The following is a 17680-nucleotide window of genomic DNA, read 5'->3' on the forward strand; positions in this document are numbered from 1 at the left end:
ATCTGAACACACCGGATCATTGGATAGGAGCAGGGATTTGAAACCAGTTCACGGATCAACAGGCGGAGTCATCTGTGACATTCTCAGCACGATTTCCTACTTACCAGACAGACACTTCCACCCACTAACTTACGGCGTTAACGAACAAGCAAGCAGTGAAATGCATCATTTTCAATTGTACCTCATTATTTTGCTGCAACGTTCAATGGTCGGCAGGATCAAATGATATTGTCACTGGACTGGTGATCCAGAGAGCCAGGATAATACCCCCGCCAGATCTAACAAATATCTGTGATTGGAAAGGTTTAACGCTGTACGACGGCACAGGGGCTAGCACTGTTGCTTTACAGCACCAGAGTCCCAGGTTCTAATCCCTGCTTGGGTCACTGTTTGTATGGAATGTGCACGTTCCCCCCTGTGCCTGCATGGTTTTCCTCCGGGTGCCCCGGTTTCCTCCCACAAGTCCCAAAATACATGCTTGTTAGATGAATTGGACATAGGAATTCTCCCTCTGTGGACCCGAACAGGCGTCGGATTGTGGCGACTAGGAGATTTTAACAGTAACTTCATTGCAGTGTTGATGAAAGCCTACTTGTGACAATAATAAAGCTTATTATTAGTGATGCACCTTTAAATTCCTGCATCGAGTGCATATAGAGAAAGACCCGGGGGATTGTGGAAACTGAAATCTTGGAAGTCCAGGGAGGTGCAGTAGGGAAATGGAAATACAGAGATTAACTCAGGAGAGAGTGGAAATAGCGAGTGACACACAAGAGAGAATTGATATAAAAAGAGAGGCACGTAGTGGCGTGTCGAAATCCGAGGGTGGAAACAGGGGCATGGAAATAGAGAAAGACACAGAGGGGAGAGTGTAAATGACTGCATTTAAATTGTTTTCCAGCATTAAGTAAATCTAATTCCATCGTATTCTGCACCTATTTGAAAATCACAAGTAGGTTCTGCTTGTGGAGAGCCAGGATATAAATGTGTTGATATTTCAAGGTGTGAAAATGGAATAAACGTGGAAATGTAATGGTGAAAATGTGAGAAAAGAGTGAGAAAAACAACCCGAATGAAAATCAAAGTAAATGCGTCAGTGAGTGTGCAATGATTTGCTGATGTGAGAAGTTTTGAGAAACGTTCAAACAATGAAAACAATGAAAAGGTAATGCATTTAAAATGGATTGTCAATTTACAATGGTAACATTTGACAGTACGTAAGTTGTAAAATCTGATCAAAAATGAGTGAAAACGTGAAGAATTACAAGAACAGATCAAAGAGTGAAAGATTTGTTTTTGTTTGTTAAGAAATTTAAAGTATCCAATTCTTTGTTTTCCAATTAAGAGGCAATTTACCGTGGCCAAACAACCTACCCTGCGCCTCTTTGGATTGTGGGGGTGAAACCAACGCAGACACAGGGAGAATGTGCGAACTCCACATGAGCAAGCGACCCGGCGCTGGGATCGAACCCGCATCCTCGGCGTCGTGAGGCAGCAGTGCTAACCACTGCGCCACTATGCGCCCTCTCAAAGAGCGAAATATGCCATAAAATTGAGATAATATTTCAATGGTGAACATTTTGTTAAAAGTTGGATTTATCCATGAAATGTTGAACACAAAAACAGGGAATATTCAAAGATTGTAAAAGTGGATGTGAGAAAAGTTAGTAAAGTCAAGGAGTGTGAAAATTTAAAGTGAAAACATAATAGTTCAACTACTTAAAATTCTGAAAATATCACAATCAATTACATATAAAATATTCGACAGAAATGTGTGAAAATGTGAGAAAAGTGAGAGATTGACTGCAGCAACGTAGCATTATGGATCGCACAATTGCTTCACAGCTGCCAGGTCCCAGATTCGATTCCCGGTTTGGGTCACTGTCTGTGCGGAGTATGTACATTCTCCCCGTGTGTGCGTGGGTTTCCTCCGGGTGCTCCGGTTTCCTCCCACAGTCCAAAGGTGTGTGGGTTAGGTGGATTAGCCATGCAAAATTGCCCATAGTGTCAAAAATTGCCCTTAGTGTTAGGTGGGGTTACTGGGCTATTGGGATAGGGGGAGGAGTGGACCTTGGGTAGGGTGGTCTTTCCAAGAGCCGGTGCAGACTCGATGGGACGAATGGCCTCATTCTGCACTGTAAATTCTATGCGTCTATGATTACCCTAAAGAATGGTACTGAGAACAATAAATGAAGTTCAAAGGATAAAACATGTGACAGAGAAAAAAGTGGCATACGATTATTGATATTGTCATAAAGTGAATAATTATCATTCAAAGATTGAAAAATGTATGAATATCTGTGAAGCATTGAACACTAAAACATGAGATTCTACTGTACAAATTGTGAAATTAAGGTGGAAATTGGAACGAGTGAAATATGTGTCCATTTTTCTGTTCATTTCAAAGAGTGCAATATTTCAACACCGTGAGAGAAACTTCAACAATCAAAAATGTGAGAATAATTAGAAACTGAAATATAGTTCAAACATGAACAAAACACACAGCTTCGGAACTGTGAAAAAGTTCGAGAAAACATGTGGATAACAAATCGAAAAATAGGCAATCAGACAGGAAAGCGTGTATTAAATTTAGGGTGAGAGAAATGTAAAATATCAGAATAATTAATGGAGTCAAAATCAGAATCAACAATGACACAATTGGGGAGTTGAAATGGGAGAAAATCTTTCCAATTTGTAAAAGAGTGCAAAAACTTTAAAGACTGAAAATGAGAATAAATTGAAAATAATTCAAAATAACATTTTAAGTAGAGAAAAGTTCCGAGTGAAGTGCGGGAAATGGTTGGATGAACTTATGGGGAAAATGTGAAAAAGTTTTGAAAAAATCAGAATGAAAATGTGAAAAATCAATGCAAATTCGAATATTTAAATATATGAGTAAAAGTGAGAAAAATTAGGAATACAAGAATGCGAGAATAGCGTGTAAAAAGGGTTAAAATGTGAGAAGAGCCAAATGTTCCAAAAGTATGTGAAAAATTACAGAGTAAAAAATCTGAATGGAATGTCGCCATTGATATTCACAACAGGGCAGCCCCATTCTCTGGAGGAACAGCATTTAACCTGTTAACAGGAATAAGAAAGAGCCACTCCAAGAACTATCAATGAGAAGGCTTCATGCTTGAATAATTTTATTGCAGCTTCTGTAATACTGGAAATGATTCATTACAAACCGTAGACACATTTAAAAGTGAGACTGACACACTCGTGATTGGAATTCCAAATTCTACCCACCGTAAACTTGAATAACCGAAAACTCTGCAGCCTGTGACCTTGTTTGTGCCTAGTGCAGTGAGAACATCATCCCTGTGCTCCCTGACCAACAGTTTCTCTTTGGAATGAACGCCTGCATTTTGAAATTCTCAGTCTTGTTTCCAATTCCCTCCCTGGCCCCCAACCCCACTTCAATTATTCCACAGTTGATGGTTGTGCTCAACTTTGCAAAACGTCTTAAGCTCTGGAATTCCCTTAATAAAATTCCCTTTCTCTTTCTGCCCTCCTTTAATACTTGGCTCAGAACCTCCCGCTTGAAATAAGCTTTTGTCTATTGGCTCTAATGTCGTCTTATTCCTGTGGATTCCATTGTTTTTGTAATTCGCTGGTGAAGGGATTTGTGGAATTTATTGACGTGAAAGAGGCTAGAGAAACACAAGTTGTTGTTGCAGTTGAATGGAATCCAAGAATCCCATTAGGCCAATTGTTCCTCTGTTAATTTCAGGAACTGAGTCTTCTTCCCCACTCCTCATTTCCCTGTCCATTCACTGAGTCAGTTACCTTTCCACTGGTTTTGCTAAGCGGACTCTCGTCGATTGACTGGTTGTTGTGGATTTAATTCTGTTCCTCTGACCGTGTCTGGAGCAACAACATCTCCGTTGACCTTAGCGACCTCAGTCATTTCCCCAAATATCTAAACACCGAGTGTTGCATCATCCTTCCATGGTCAACCTCATCCTCTCACAACCGCTACACAACTAGCTGAAGAAGACGAATGGACGCCAAATGTTTACTGTGTTTCTCCCTCCACAGACGCTTCCATATCTACTGCATTTCTCCCTCCACAGACACTTCCATATCTACTGCATTTCACCAGTAATTTCTGTTTTATTTAAATTTCCAGTATCTGCAGTATTTTGCTTTTATGCATCTACCGACAAAGCTCAGGTTGATTTGCCATATTCCCCCCACACAAATCCATGTTCGTTTTCCCCATTGGAATAATTCTGTTTCCTGCCCAACCCGTTTCCCTACTCGGCATCTAACCCTTCTCCACATACCATCGGACACATTTATCACACACTGACTGGTCAGTCTCTGAAACACGTCCATTGCCGTCACTTTAAACAAATGCTCGTTTTTTTCCTCATATAAAAATCATCCTTTCTCTAATCCGCCCTATCCTTTACATCATAGACTGAATGTTGTTGAGCTCCGCTCTCAAGATTCTGTTCCATTCATAGATTTCAGACCTCACCCTCCGCTCTGCATCAACACGAATAGTTTGTGGCCTGAATCCTCCTGGATGGTCATCCTGGACAACACCAACTTATTCCTAGACATTATCTTAGTCTGTATCTCACCCGCCTCTCTCCACCATCTAAAACTATAGATCCAGTGACTCACTCTGTGGACCTCCCACTGCGGGTGGGGGGAAATTAGACGGAAATGTTGTAACTCTAAAAATCCTTCCGACTTTCCTGCTTCTCCTAAAAATTCTGAAGCCATGTTAAAACTGAAGTATCCCAATTCCTTTGGGAACTCTCCTAAACTGGAATTCAGTCGTTATTTGAACGATTATTTGACCAAAATTTACATCTATCCACTCATTTGGTAATTTGGCTCCCTCTCTAAATAAATACATTTGATAGTTTTCACATTTATGGAAATTAATGTTAGGTGTAGTTTCTTTTTAAGAATAAAGCATACACAAGCTTTGTCTCACAACCAAGGGCGTCATTACGTCCACACTAAAGAATTATTTCAGCAAGTAATTTAACAAAACAACTAAAGGGCATTTCATCATCTTCTTCAACTCCACTCTGAATTTAGTTTGTGTCATTGCATAGACCCAAGTGTTGGTGGAGCAACTTAGAAGCTGAAATAAGAATCCTAGTCTCCCAATTACCATTTTTTGTAGGACAGTAACGGAGCCCAATGTTGTCATTTGGTAACCGATAGAATAAAGGAGATAAATAGCCCATAACACTATAAAATTCCCAGAAATGGTGAACATTACAATGATGGATTTCTTCCGGTTCTGCACCTCTGGATCATTTTGCTTCTCTCCACTGCGCTGGACCCTGAGTCTCTGGCGGACAATATTGGCAGCTATGATGTATCTGACGGTTAAAATATTGAAAACTAGAACTAGGAAAAATGGGGCACAGGGGTTGTAAGCATAATGGAGAAGTTCAATTATTCTCCAAAGCAGTGAATAACGAACACTTCTTGTTACAACGCAAAACCAGAGATCATTGACGAGCCTATATTCGCTTGTATACATAAAGTACCAGAAAATGTTCTTGAGGCAGCTCAACAGAGTCACTACTCCTATCACTATAACTGCGGTTCTCTCTTTGCAGAATCTGGCTTTCAGATTTTGGCAGCAAATGGCTACAAATCGATCAAAGGTAAATAGGACGGTGAACCAGACTGAACAGTCTGTGACTGCATAAAGGAAGACGGCATGGATATTACACACACGAATATACTCCACGAATCGTAGCTCCCACGAATAAACAATAGGTATACGTCTCAATATCACATCAAGGATAATGACCAGTAGATCAGCCGTACCCATGGCCACCAGGTAGTGAGTGACACATTTGGAGAGTCCGCACTTGCCCCGAGACAGGATGATAATTGCCACTAAGTTGACTGCATTGACGGGGAATAAATGTGAAAATTATACCAGAGTCTGCGAGCAAAAGCAACATTTTTGTTTCAGTAAAAGTGTGGATATTTGAGACTCAATTAATTGATGTATCTTTTCACTATCAGTGTGGCAGCTCATTGTGATCTAGTGCGAAACTATTGAAAAAGTAAGCAACGAATTACACAATTGAAAAACAATTGACTGGAATAAGCTGTGACAGGTAGTAAAATGGTGCATTTCAGGGGTAATAATAAATTATCAACAGATTAAAATTTAATATATTTTCTATTCTCGTGAAGATATTGGAAACGAGTTCACTAATAATTTGGAACGGAATGGATAGTTAGACCCTGTGTAAAATCTGAAATTTGTTAAGAAATGAATAATAAGCAGTGATGATGTGAGTTCCAATGTTAGAGAGGAATCTGTTCCTTATTCCTGACTTATGGTGGGTTGGAGAAAGGAATCAGCACAGGTTCCTGCCCTAGGTCTCAATAGAATAATCCTGGGTTAGAGAGCGGAACCACAGGTTCCTGTTATTGATCTCTATATTGCTATCCTGGGTTAGAGGGAGGAATCAGCGCAGCTTCCTTCTCCTGATCTTATAGAGTTACCCGACTTGGAGAGAGGAATTAGTACAGGTTCCATTTTACTGATCCCTAAACAGTTATCCTGGGTTAGAGAGATGATAAAGCACAGGTACCTGCTCCTTATCTCTCCAGTTGTCCTCGGTTATAGAGAGGAATCAACACAGGTTCCTGCTCCTGATCGCTTCACGGTTGTCCTGGGGTAAAGTGGGGAAGTTGCACAGTTTGCTGCTCCTGATCTCTCGCAATTATCCTGAGGCAGCAAGTGGAATCAGCACACGTTCGTCTTACTGATCCCTATATAGTTATCAGGATTTATAGAGATCAATCAGAACAACTTCCTTATCCTTCTCTCTATACAGTTAACCTGGATTAGGGAGAAGAATCAGCAAAGGTTCCTGCCCCTGATCTCATTGGAGTAACCCTGTGTTAGTGAAATGATTCAGCACAGTCTCCTGGTCCTGATCTCTATACAGTTAACCTGGGTTAGAGAGAGGAATCAGCATAGGTTCCTGCTCCTGATCTTAAGAGAGACATTTTGGGAGAGAGGGCAGAATCAGCACAAGTTTCTGTTTCTGATCTCTAAATAGTTATCCTCGATTAGAGAGAGGAATCAGCACACTTTCGTGCACCTGCTCTTTACACAGTTACCTTGGGTTCGAGGGGATGTCAGCCCATGTTTCTGCTCCTGAATTCTGCATAGTTTTCCTGGGCCGCACAGAGGAATTAACCCAGAACCCTACTCCAGATCTCTTCACAGTAATCCTTGGGATCAAGAAAGGAATGTGCACAAGTTCACGCCCCAAATCTTTACAGAGTTATGCTCGGTTTGATAGAGAACTACCTGCAAGCTCCTGCTGCTGATCTGTATACAGTTATACTGGGTTAGAGAGAAAGAAATCTGCACAGGTTCCTCCTCCTGGTCTCCATACAGTTATCCTGGGTTCGTGGGATGAATCACCTTAGGGTCCTGCTCTTCATCCCTATATTTATGCTGGGTTTCAGAGAGGAATTAGCAGAATTTTCTTCTAGAGCTCTCTATAGATATCCTTGCCTGGCGGGATCAATGAGAACAGGGTTCTGCTCCGGCACTCAATACCGTTATCCTGGGTTAGATAGTGGAATCAACATAGGTTCCTGTTACTGATTGCTATGCAGTTATCCTGGATAAGAAAGATAAATGAGCACAGCTTCCTTCTCCTAATCTCTGTACAGTTATCCTGGGTTAGCGAGAGTAATCAGCACAGGACACTGCTCTCATCTCGATACAGTTATCCTGGGTTAGGGAGATGAATTACCATAGGTACCTGCTTCTGATCTCTAAATTATCATGGGTTATATAGAGGAATCAATATAGGTTCCTGCTCCTGATCGCTTCACAGTTATCCTTAGTGGGAGGAATCAGCAGAGGTTCCTGTTCCTGACCCCTATAGTTATCCTGGGTTAGAGTGAGAAATCAGCTGAAATTCCTTCTGGTGATCTCTGTACAGTTATCATGGCCTGGAGTCAGCAATCAGAACAGGGTTTCGTTCCAGCTATCCATGCAGTTACCCTTAGTTTAGAGAGAAGAATAAGTACAGGTTCCTGCCCTGATGTCAAGAAGGTAATTCTGTCTTAGACAGCGGAATCTTCACAGGGTTCTGTTCTGATCTCTATCCAGTTATCCGAGGTTAGAAAAAGGAATGTGCAAAGGTTTGTACTCCTGATCTCTGTACATTTCTCCTGGATTAGAGAGTGGAATCAGCAGCTATTCCTACTCCTGATCTGTACAGATTTATCCTGGTTTACAGAGAGAAATTCGTGCATTTTGCTGCTCCTGATCTCTATCGTTATCATGTATTAGAGAGAGGAATAATTAAAGTTTCCTGCTCCTGATCTCTATACAGTTATCCTGGGTCGAGAAACGAATCAACACAAAATTTTATTCCTCATCTGTTTGCAGTTATTCTGTGTTAGAGAGAAGAATAAGCACCAGATCCTGCTCCTGATCTCAATATCGTTATCCTGGGTTAGAGAGGTGGAACCTGCACACGTTCCTCCTCCTAATGTCTGTACAGTTATCCTGGGATAGTGGCCGGCATCATCATAGGTTCCTGCTCCTGATCCCTATAGCTATCCAAGGTTAGAATGGGAAATCAGCAGAAGTTTCTTCTTGTGATCACTATACATTCATCCTGGCCGAGACAGAGCAATCAGCACACGGTTCTGCTCCAGCTCTCAATACAGTTACCCTGGGTTAGTGAAATAAATCAGCACAGGTTCCTGTCACTGATCTCTATATAGTTATCCTGGGTTAGAGTACGGAATCAGCACCGCTCCCTGCCCTGATGTCAATCAAGTCTACCGGAGTTTTTTTAAATTTAGTGTACCCAATTATTTTTCTCCAATTAACGGGCAATTTACCGTGGCAAATCCACCTACCCTGCACATCTTTGGGTTGTGGGGGCGAAACCTACACAAACACGGGGAAAATGTGCAAACTCTCCACGGACAGTAACCCAGAGCCAGCATCGAACCTGGGATCTCGGCGCCGTGAGGCAGCAGGGCTAATCCACTGCGCCACCATGCTGCTCTGGACAGCTTGAGTTAAAGAGCGGAATCAGCACTAGTTCCTGCTCCAGATCTCGATATAGTTAACATGGGGTTGAGAGGTCATGAAGCACGAGTACCTGCTTCTGATCTCCATATATTCATCCTGGGTTGTATATAAAGATATCAACACAGATTCCTGCTCCCTTCGCTTCACATTTATCTTGGGATAAAGAGAAGAAGAGGTACAGGTTCCTGCTTCTGATCTCTACAGTTAACTTGGGCGAGAGAAATGAATCAGCACAGGACCAGAGAATCATAGAATTTACAGTGCAGAATGAGGCAATTCTGCCCATCGAGTCTGCACTGGCCCTTGGAAAGAGCAGCCTACCTAAGGCCACAGCTCTACCCTATCGCCGTAACCCAAGCTAATCTTTTTTGACACTAAGGGCAATTTAGCATGGCCAATCCACAACTTTGGACTGTGAGAGGAAACCAGGTCACACTGGGGAGACCCACGCAGACACAGAGAGAATGTGAAGACTCCGCACAGACAGTGCGGGAATAGACCCAAAACCGGGAATAGAAACTGGGATGCTGGAGCTGTGAAGCAACTGTGCTAACCACTGTGCTACCGTGCCGATAGCTCCTGATCTTAATCCAGATATCATGGTACTAAGTTTCAGTTTTACCCAACCATTTTCAGATCAGTTGCATGCCATTTTCATTACAAAGAGCTGAAAAGGTTGAACCGACATTTTTTGTACACTGAGATAAGGTGCTATTAATCTTTGCAACAGACTAAGCAAAAGCACAATCAAAAGACAGTTGCTGATCAGCTAACGACGATTTTATCAGAAGAAAATAAATCAAGTACTTTGGTAATTGAAAGACAATGAAATAATAATCAATACAGAATTAGAAATAGGTTTCATCTATTTCACTGTTTCTCCATTAGCTTTTCTTATGAGAGAATTAAGGTGTTGCAACAAATGGGAGTGAAATGGCCTATGCCTTTGCCTCCCTTCCCATCAGAAACACACACTGCCGTTGACGTTTGGGTCTGCATTAAGGAACGGGACTCCTGTAAACACATTAAGATGGGAGACATGGCTAAAAGGAAAGCATTTTTCTAAATGTAAAACAATGAGTCGCATTACCTACCGGCAATGGATTTGACCCTTCTCACAAAATTGCAAAGTATAAACCAATTTTCCATTTAAAGCAATTTCGTTAAGGCGAGCTTACAATATTGTTTAAGCATGAAAATAAGAATTTCGGATGTAGCTTTGTTAGCCTGTTATCCATATTTTCACTGATCAGAGGTTATCACTGAACGTCTTCGACATGATCAACGGAAGATATTTGTGAGAAGTCGGTTTGATGGTTGGGTTAACGTTCTACTCTCTCTGTTTTTTTTTAATAAACATTTTATTGAGGTATTTTTGGTATAGTAACAACAACAAAATGAACAATATACATGAACCATAACCATAGTGTAAAAGCCATTTACCTCTCGTACAGGTTCCACCCTTATTGACCCACTACTCTATTATAAAGTACTCCCTCCCCCCACGCACCCCCCCCCCCCCCAGCTGACGATTAATTTCCAGCAAAGAAGTCGACGAACGGTTGCCACCTCCGGGTGAACCCGAACAGTGACCCTCTCAAGGCGAACTTGATTTTCTCCAAACAGAGAAAGCTAGACATGTCCGATAGCCAGGTCTCCGACTTCGGGGGCTTTGTGTCCCTCCATGCTAATAATATCCGTCTGCGGGCTACCAGGGAAGCAACGGCCTGAACATCTGCCTTTCTCCTCGTGGATTCCCGGATCTTCCGACACCCCGAAAATCGCCACCTCTGGACTCAGCACTACCCTTGTTTTTAACACCGTGGACATGACGTCTGCAAAGGCCTGCCAAATTACCCTCAGCTTTGGACATGTCCAAAACATGTGGACATGGTTCGTCGGTCTTCCCGTGCATTCTGTCCTCCACCCTAAAGAATCTGCCCATCTGGGCCACTGTCATGTGAGCCCGGTGAACAACCTTAAATTGTATCAGGCTGAGCCTGGCACATGTTGCGGACGTGTTGACACTACTCAACGCATCTGCCCATAGGCCATCCTCTATCTCACCTCCCAGCTCCTCCTTCCACTTGCGCTTCTCTCCTCGGTCTGCATCTCCTCCGATTCCAGAAGCTCCTTATAAATGTCCGAGACGCTCCCTTCTCCCACCCTCCCTCTGGAAACTACCCTGTACTGAAACCTTATTAGCGGTAGGAGCGGGAAGGTTCACACTTGTTTACGAAGGAAGTCCCGCACCTGCAGATACCTGAATTTGTTTCCCCTCGCCAACCCAAACTTTTCCTCCAATGCTTTGACACTATGAAAGCTCCCCTCTATGAAATTCTCCCCCATCCTCTCACTCCCCACTTTCCGCCATATACGGAATCCCCTGTCCATACTCTCTGGGGAAAGCCGGTGATTATCACAGATTGGGGCCCAGACCGATGTTCCCACTGCTCCCACATGCCGCCTGCACTGGCCCCAAACTCTCGGGGCCGCCGCCACCACCACTGAACTGGTGGAGTACCGTGCCGGCAGGAACGGCAGAGGTGCAGTTTCCAACGCACCCAAATTGGTGCCCTTACATGAAGCCGCCTCCATATGCACTCATGCCGACCCCTCCCTCACCATCCACTTCCTGATCATGGCTATATTAAATGCCCAGTAATAGTTGCTCAAATTTGGCAGCGCCAGCCCGCCCTCTCCCTGACTCAAGCTTATTCAAACATTACCTTCCTTACCCGCGAGGTCTTGCCCGCCCAGCCGAAGCCCGTGATCAATCTGGTGACCCGTTTAAAAAAGGACCTCGGATTATCACAGATTGGGGCCCAGACCGATGTTCCCACTGCTCCCACATGCCGCCTGCACTGGCCCCAAACTCTCGGGGCCGCCGCCACCACCACTGAACTGGTGGAGTGCCGTGCCGGCAGGAACGGCAGAGGTGCAGTTTCCAACGCACCCAAATTGGTGCCCTTACATGAAGCCGCCTCCATATGCACTCATGCCGACCCCTCCCCCACCATCCACTTCCTGATCATGGCTATATTAAATGCCCAGTAATAGTTGCTCAAATTTGGCAGCGCCAGCCCGCCCTCTCCTTGACTCAAGCTTATTCAAACATTACCTTCCTTACCCGCGAGGTCTTGCCCGCCCAGCCGAAGCCCGTGATCAATCTGGTGACCCGCTTAAAAAAGGACCTCGGAATAAAGATGGGCACTGAAATACAATTAGGTATCTGGGGAGGAGAGTCATATTCAGCGTTGAAACCCTCCCAGCCAGAGACAACGGAAGCGCGTCCCATCTCCGAAAGTCGTCCTTCATTTGGTCCATCAGCCGGGCCAGATTAAATTTAAGCAGCCAGTCCCATTCCCGCCCCACTTGGATGCCTAGGTACCGAAAGCTTTTCTCTACTAACCTAAACGGCAGCTCTCCCAGTCGCCTCTCCTTTGCCCTCTCCTGGACCACAAACATCTCACACTTTCCCATATTAAGCTTATACCCCGAAAACGGGCCAAATTCCCCTGGAGTCCTCGTGATTTCTTCCATCCCCTCTATTGGGTCCGAAACGCACAGAGGCAGGTCATCCACTTAGAGCTCAACCGTGTGCTCCAGCACACACCCCCTTCCCCCACCCCCACCCAGCCTCCCCCGGACCGGTCCTCTTCAGCCCCTCGAGGCTCTCAGTGCAATTGCCAATGGCTCTATAGCCAGCGCAAACAACAGTGTGAAGAGGGAGCATCCCTGCCTCGTCCCCCGGTGCAATCGAAAATAGTCCCATGATGTCCTATTCGTCCGTACACTTGCCATAGGATCCTGATACAGTAACCTGATGGAGTCAATAAAGCCCTGCCCGAATCCGAACCGTCCCAGTACCTTCCACAGATAGTCCAATTCTACCCGATCAAAAGCCTTTTCTGCATCCATGTGATCACTACCGCCACCTCCCTACCTTCCGGGGGCATCATGATCACATTTAACAGCTTTCTTACATTGGCCACCAACTGCCTGTCCTTAATAAACCACGTCTGGTCCTCCCCAATAACGTCCGGAACACAATCCTCGATCCTGGAGGACAAGAATTTGGCCAGCAACTTGGCATCTACCTTCAACAGGGAGATCAGCCTGTAGAACCCACACAGTTCCGGGTTCTTGTCCCGCTTAAGAATGAGCGAAATAGTTGCTTGTGACATCGTCGGGGCCAACACGGTGGTTTAGCACACTCGGCTAAATCGCTGGCTTTTAAAGCAAACCAAGGCAGGCCAGCAGCACGGTTCGATTCCCGTACCAGTCTCCCCGAACAGGCGCCGGAATGTGGCGAGTAGGGGTTTTCACAGTAACTTCATTGAAGCCTACTTGTGACAATAAGTGATTTTCATTTCATTTTCGTTTTCCTCTTTCCCTTGCCTCATTGAACATCCTCAAAAACACCGACCCCAGTATCCCCAAGAACGTGTTACAAAACTCCACTGGGTACCCGTCCTGACCCGGTGCCTCACCTGCCTGCATGGCCTTCAAGCCTTCCACTATCTCCTCTAGCCCGATTAGGGCCGCCAGCCCTTCTACCCGCTCCCCGTCCACCTTTGGGAAATTCAGTCCCTCCAAGAAGTGCCTCATCCCCTCTGGCCCCGTATGGGGTTCCGACCTGTATAGCATGCTGTAGAAATCCCTAAACGCCTTATTCACCCCTACTGAATCACCATCCAGGTTCTCATCTACGTCCTTTACTTTCCCTATCTCCCTAGCTGCCTCCTTCTTCCTAAGCTGCTGTGCAAGCATTCTGCTGGCCTTCTCTCCATGTTCACAGATCTCCACGCTCGCCTTTCTCAGCTGCTCCATCGCCCTCCCTGTGGTCAGCAACCTCCGCCGTTCTCTTAAAAGCCCTGCCTCTGGGGTCTCCGCATACCTCCTCTCAATCTGAAGTATCTCCTTTACCAGTCAGTCCATCTCTGCCCTATCCACCTTCTCCCTCTGGGCCGGGATCGAGATCTGCTCGCCCCCTGACCACCGCCTTCAGTGCTTCCCACTCCACCGCTGCTGAAATTTCCCCTGTGCCATTGACCTGCAGGTAGCTCTGACTACATTTCCTCAGACACTCACACACCCCATCATCCGCCAAAAGTCCCACGCCGTGAGGTGATGATGCAGCTGTACAAAACTTTGGTAAGGCCACATTTGGAGTACTGTGTACAGTTCTGGTCGCCTCATTTTAGGAAGGATGTGGAAGCTCTGGAAAAGGTGCAAAGAAGATTTACCAGGATGTTGCCTGGAATGGAGAGTAGGTCTTACGAGGAAAGGTTGAGGGTGCTAGGCCTTTTCTCATTAGAGCGGAGAAGGATGAGGGGCGACTTAATAGATGTTTATAAGATGATCAGGGGAATAGATAGAGTAGACAGTCAGAGACTTTTTCCCTGGGTGGAACACACCATTACAAGGGGACATAAATTTAAGGTGAAAGGTGGAAGATATAGGAGGGATATCAGAGGTAGGTTCTTTACCCAGAGAGTAGTGGGGGCATGGAATGCACTGCCTGTGGATGTAGTTGAGTCGGAAACATTAAGGACCTTCAAGCAGCTATTGGATCGGTACATGGATGACGGTAAAATGATATAGTGTAGATTTATTTGTTCTTAAGGGCAGCACGGTAGCATTGTGGATAGTGCAATTGCTTCACAGCTCCATGGTCCCAGGTTCGATTCCAGCTTGGGTCATTGTCTGTGCGGAGTCTGCACGTCCTCCCTGTGTCTGCGTGGGTTTCCTCCGGGTGCTCCGGTTTCCTCCCACAGTCCAAAGATGTGCGGGTTAGGTGAATTGGCCAATGATAAATTGCCCTTAATGTCCAAATTGCCCTTGGTGTTGGGTGGAGGTGATGAGTTTGGGTATGGTGCTCTTTCCAAGAGCCGGTGCAGACTCAAAGGGCCGAATGGCCTCCTTCTGCACTGTAAATTCAATGATAATCTAGGACAAAGGTTCGGCACAACATCGTGGGCCGAAGGGCCTGTTCTGTGCTGTATTTTCTATGTTCTTATCCAACCTCCAGTGCAGGCGCTGGTTACTGTCTTCACTAACCTGCAGGTCAATCCAGTTCAGAAAATGGTCTGAGATTCTAATCGCTGAGTACCGCGTGTCCACCACCCCAGCCAGCAAGGCCTTGCTCAAAAGAAAGAAATCAATCCGGGAATACACTTTATGTATGTGTGAGTACAAGGAGAACTCCTTAGAACATAGAACATTACAGCGCAGTACAGGCCCTTCGGCCCTCGATGTTACACCAACCTGCGAAACAACTCGAAAGCCCATCTACACTATTCCCTAATCGTCCATATGTCTATCCAATGACCATTTGAATGCCCTTAGTGTTGGCTAGTCCACTACTGTTGCAAGCAGGGCATTCCACGCCCTTACTACTCTCTGAGTAAAGAACCTAGCTCTGACATCTGTCTTCTATCTAAATCCCCTCAATTTAATGCTATGTCCCCTCGTGCTAGACATCACCATCCTAGGAAAAAGGCTCTCACTGTCCACCCTATCCAATCCTCTGATCATCTTGTTTGCCTCAATTAAGTCACCTCTTAACCCCCTTCTCTCTAACGAAAACAGCCTCAAGTTCACCCTCGGTTGCCCAAATCTCCATGGATCCACCCCCCCCCCTCCCCATCAGCTCCATGAACTCTCTTAATTCCTTTGCCATTGCTGGCACCCTGCCCATTTTTGAGCTTGACCGGTCCAAGCCAGGGTACATAACTGTGTTGAAGTCCCCTCCCATGACTAACCTGTGCGAGTCCAGGTCTTGTCTATTCCCCAGCATCCTATTTATAAATTCCACATCATCCCAATTTGGCGCATACACATTTATGCATACCACCTGCACCCCCTCTAGCTTCCCACGGACCATAATGTATCGACCTCCCACGTCCGAGACTCATCTACCCGCCTCAAACACCACCTGCTTATTGATCAGGATCACGACCCCTCTAGTCTATGAATCTAGTCCCGAGTGAAAGACCTGACTGACCCAGCCTTTCTTCACTCTAACCTGGTCCATTACTCTAAGGTGCGTCTCCTGAAACATTACTACAGCCACCTTCAATCCCCTAAGATGCACGAACACACGTGCCCTTTTCACCGGACCATTTAACCCTCGAAATTCCAAGTGATCAGCCTAGCTCGTGGGCTCATTCCCCCCTCCCTCCCTCCACCTATCAGCCATCACCTTTTTTAAGCCTCCTCCAGCCCGTGCTCCAAGCGGCGCCTTCTCCATCCTCAGGCAGCCCCCGCCCCAACCTCCTCTCTGTCCCTCAGCCCAAGTCCCTCCCTCGTCAGCAGAACATTCACCCCCCTCTCCGGCCTCGTAACAACACCCTGTAACCCAACCCATTTACTAAACCAAATATATGCACCCCACCCCTACTGCGCTTCTGAGAGCTCGCTCGCTCAGCGAGCTTGGTGCACCCCCCCGGCGACCCACCTATTTTTCCCTCCCCACCCGCCCCCCCGCCCCCGCTCATACCAACAAACTCCAACATCAAACAATCCCGACACAATTGCCCAACAGAACAACACCAAGATCAAAACAAGCACACCTCCATCCGCCAACAGTGCAAATGAAAACCTTAACGGCATCACAAACATCTTCCATGAAATGTAAAACGAGAAAGATTTTACAAAAACAGAGAAACTAAAAGAAAAACAAAAACATTAACGTTGCAGCCAAGTTCAAAATTTCTCAACCTATCACCAGCCCTTTTTTTTCGCAAAGTCCAACGCCTCCTCAGGCGATTTGAAGTAGAAGTGCTGATCCTCATGCGTGACAGAGAGACGGGCTGGGATAACAGTCCATACTTCAGCTTTTTCTTAAAAAGGATCAACCTGATCTGACTCTCCTCCTGGCCACCTCTACACTCAGGTCCTGGTAAGCCCACACGATGCTATTGTCCCATTTACAGCTGTGTCTGCTTGGCCCACTGTAGAATGCGCTCCTTATCCGAGAACCTGTGGAATCTCACCACCATTGTCCTCGGTGGGGGTCTCCCATTCGTGGCTTCCTCGCGAGTGCTCTGTGAGCCCTATCCACCTCCAAGGACCGGAGAATGCCCCATCCTCCAGCAATTTCACAAACATGTCTGCGATGTATGCCCCAGCAGCCATTCCTTCGGACCCCTCCGGGAGCCTGACGATTCTTATGTTCTGGCGGCGGGGCCTATTTTCTAGGTCCTCCACTTCCAGGAGCTTCTTCTGCTGGTCCCTCAGCATCCCACCTCCAGCTCCACCGCAGTCCGATATTCTTCCTGCTCAGCCAGCGCCTTGTCCTCCTTCTGAATCGCCCGATCCTGGGCGTCCAATCTATGCTCCAACCGCTGAATCAACTCTTTTATCGGGTTCAAGCACTCCCGTTTCTGCGCAGCAAAGTCTTCCTGAATGACTTGCATCAGCTGCTCCATAGACAAGACAGAGATCCGAACCTCCGCCATGCTGTCTTCTGTTGCAGCTACAGCCCAAGCCTTCTCTATCTTTTTGTTTCTGCCCAGACGAACATTTCTAGTCCTTCTCTCCATGCACCGAAGTGGCAATTCGGGAAACAATTGCCACTAACATCCATTTTACAAACCAATT

Source organism: Scyliorhinus torazame, chromosome 14 (assembly GCF_047496885.1).
Source record: "Scyliorhinus torazame isolate Kashiwa2021f chromosome 14, sScyTor2.1, whole genome shotgun sequence".
Taxonomy (NCBI): domain Eukaryota; kingdom Metazoa; phylum Chordata; class Chondrichthyes; order Carcharhiniformes; family Scyliorhinidae; genus Scyliorhinus; species Scyliorhinus torazame.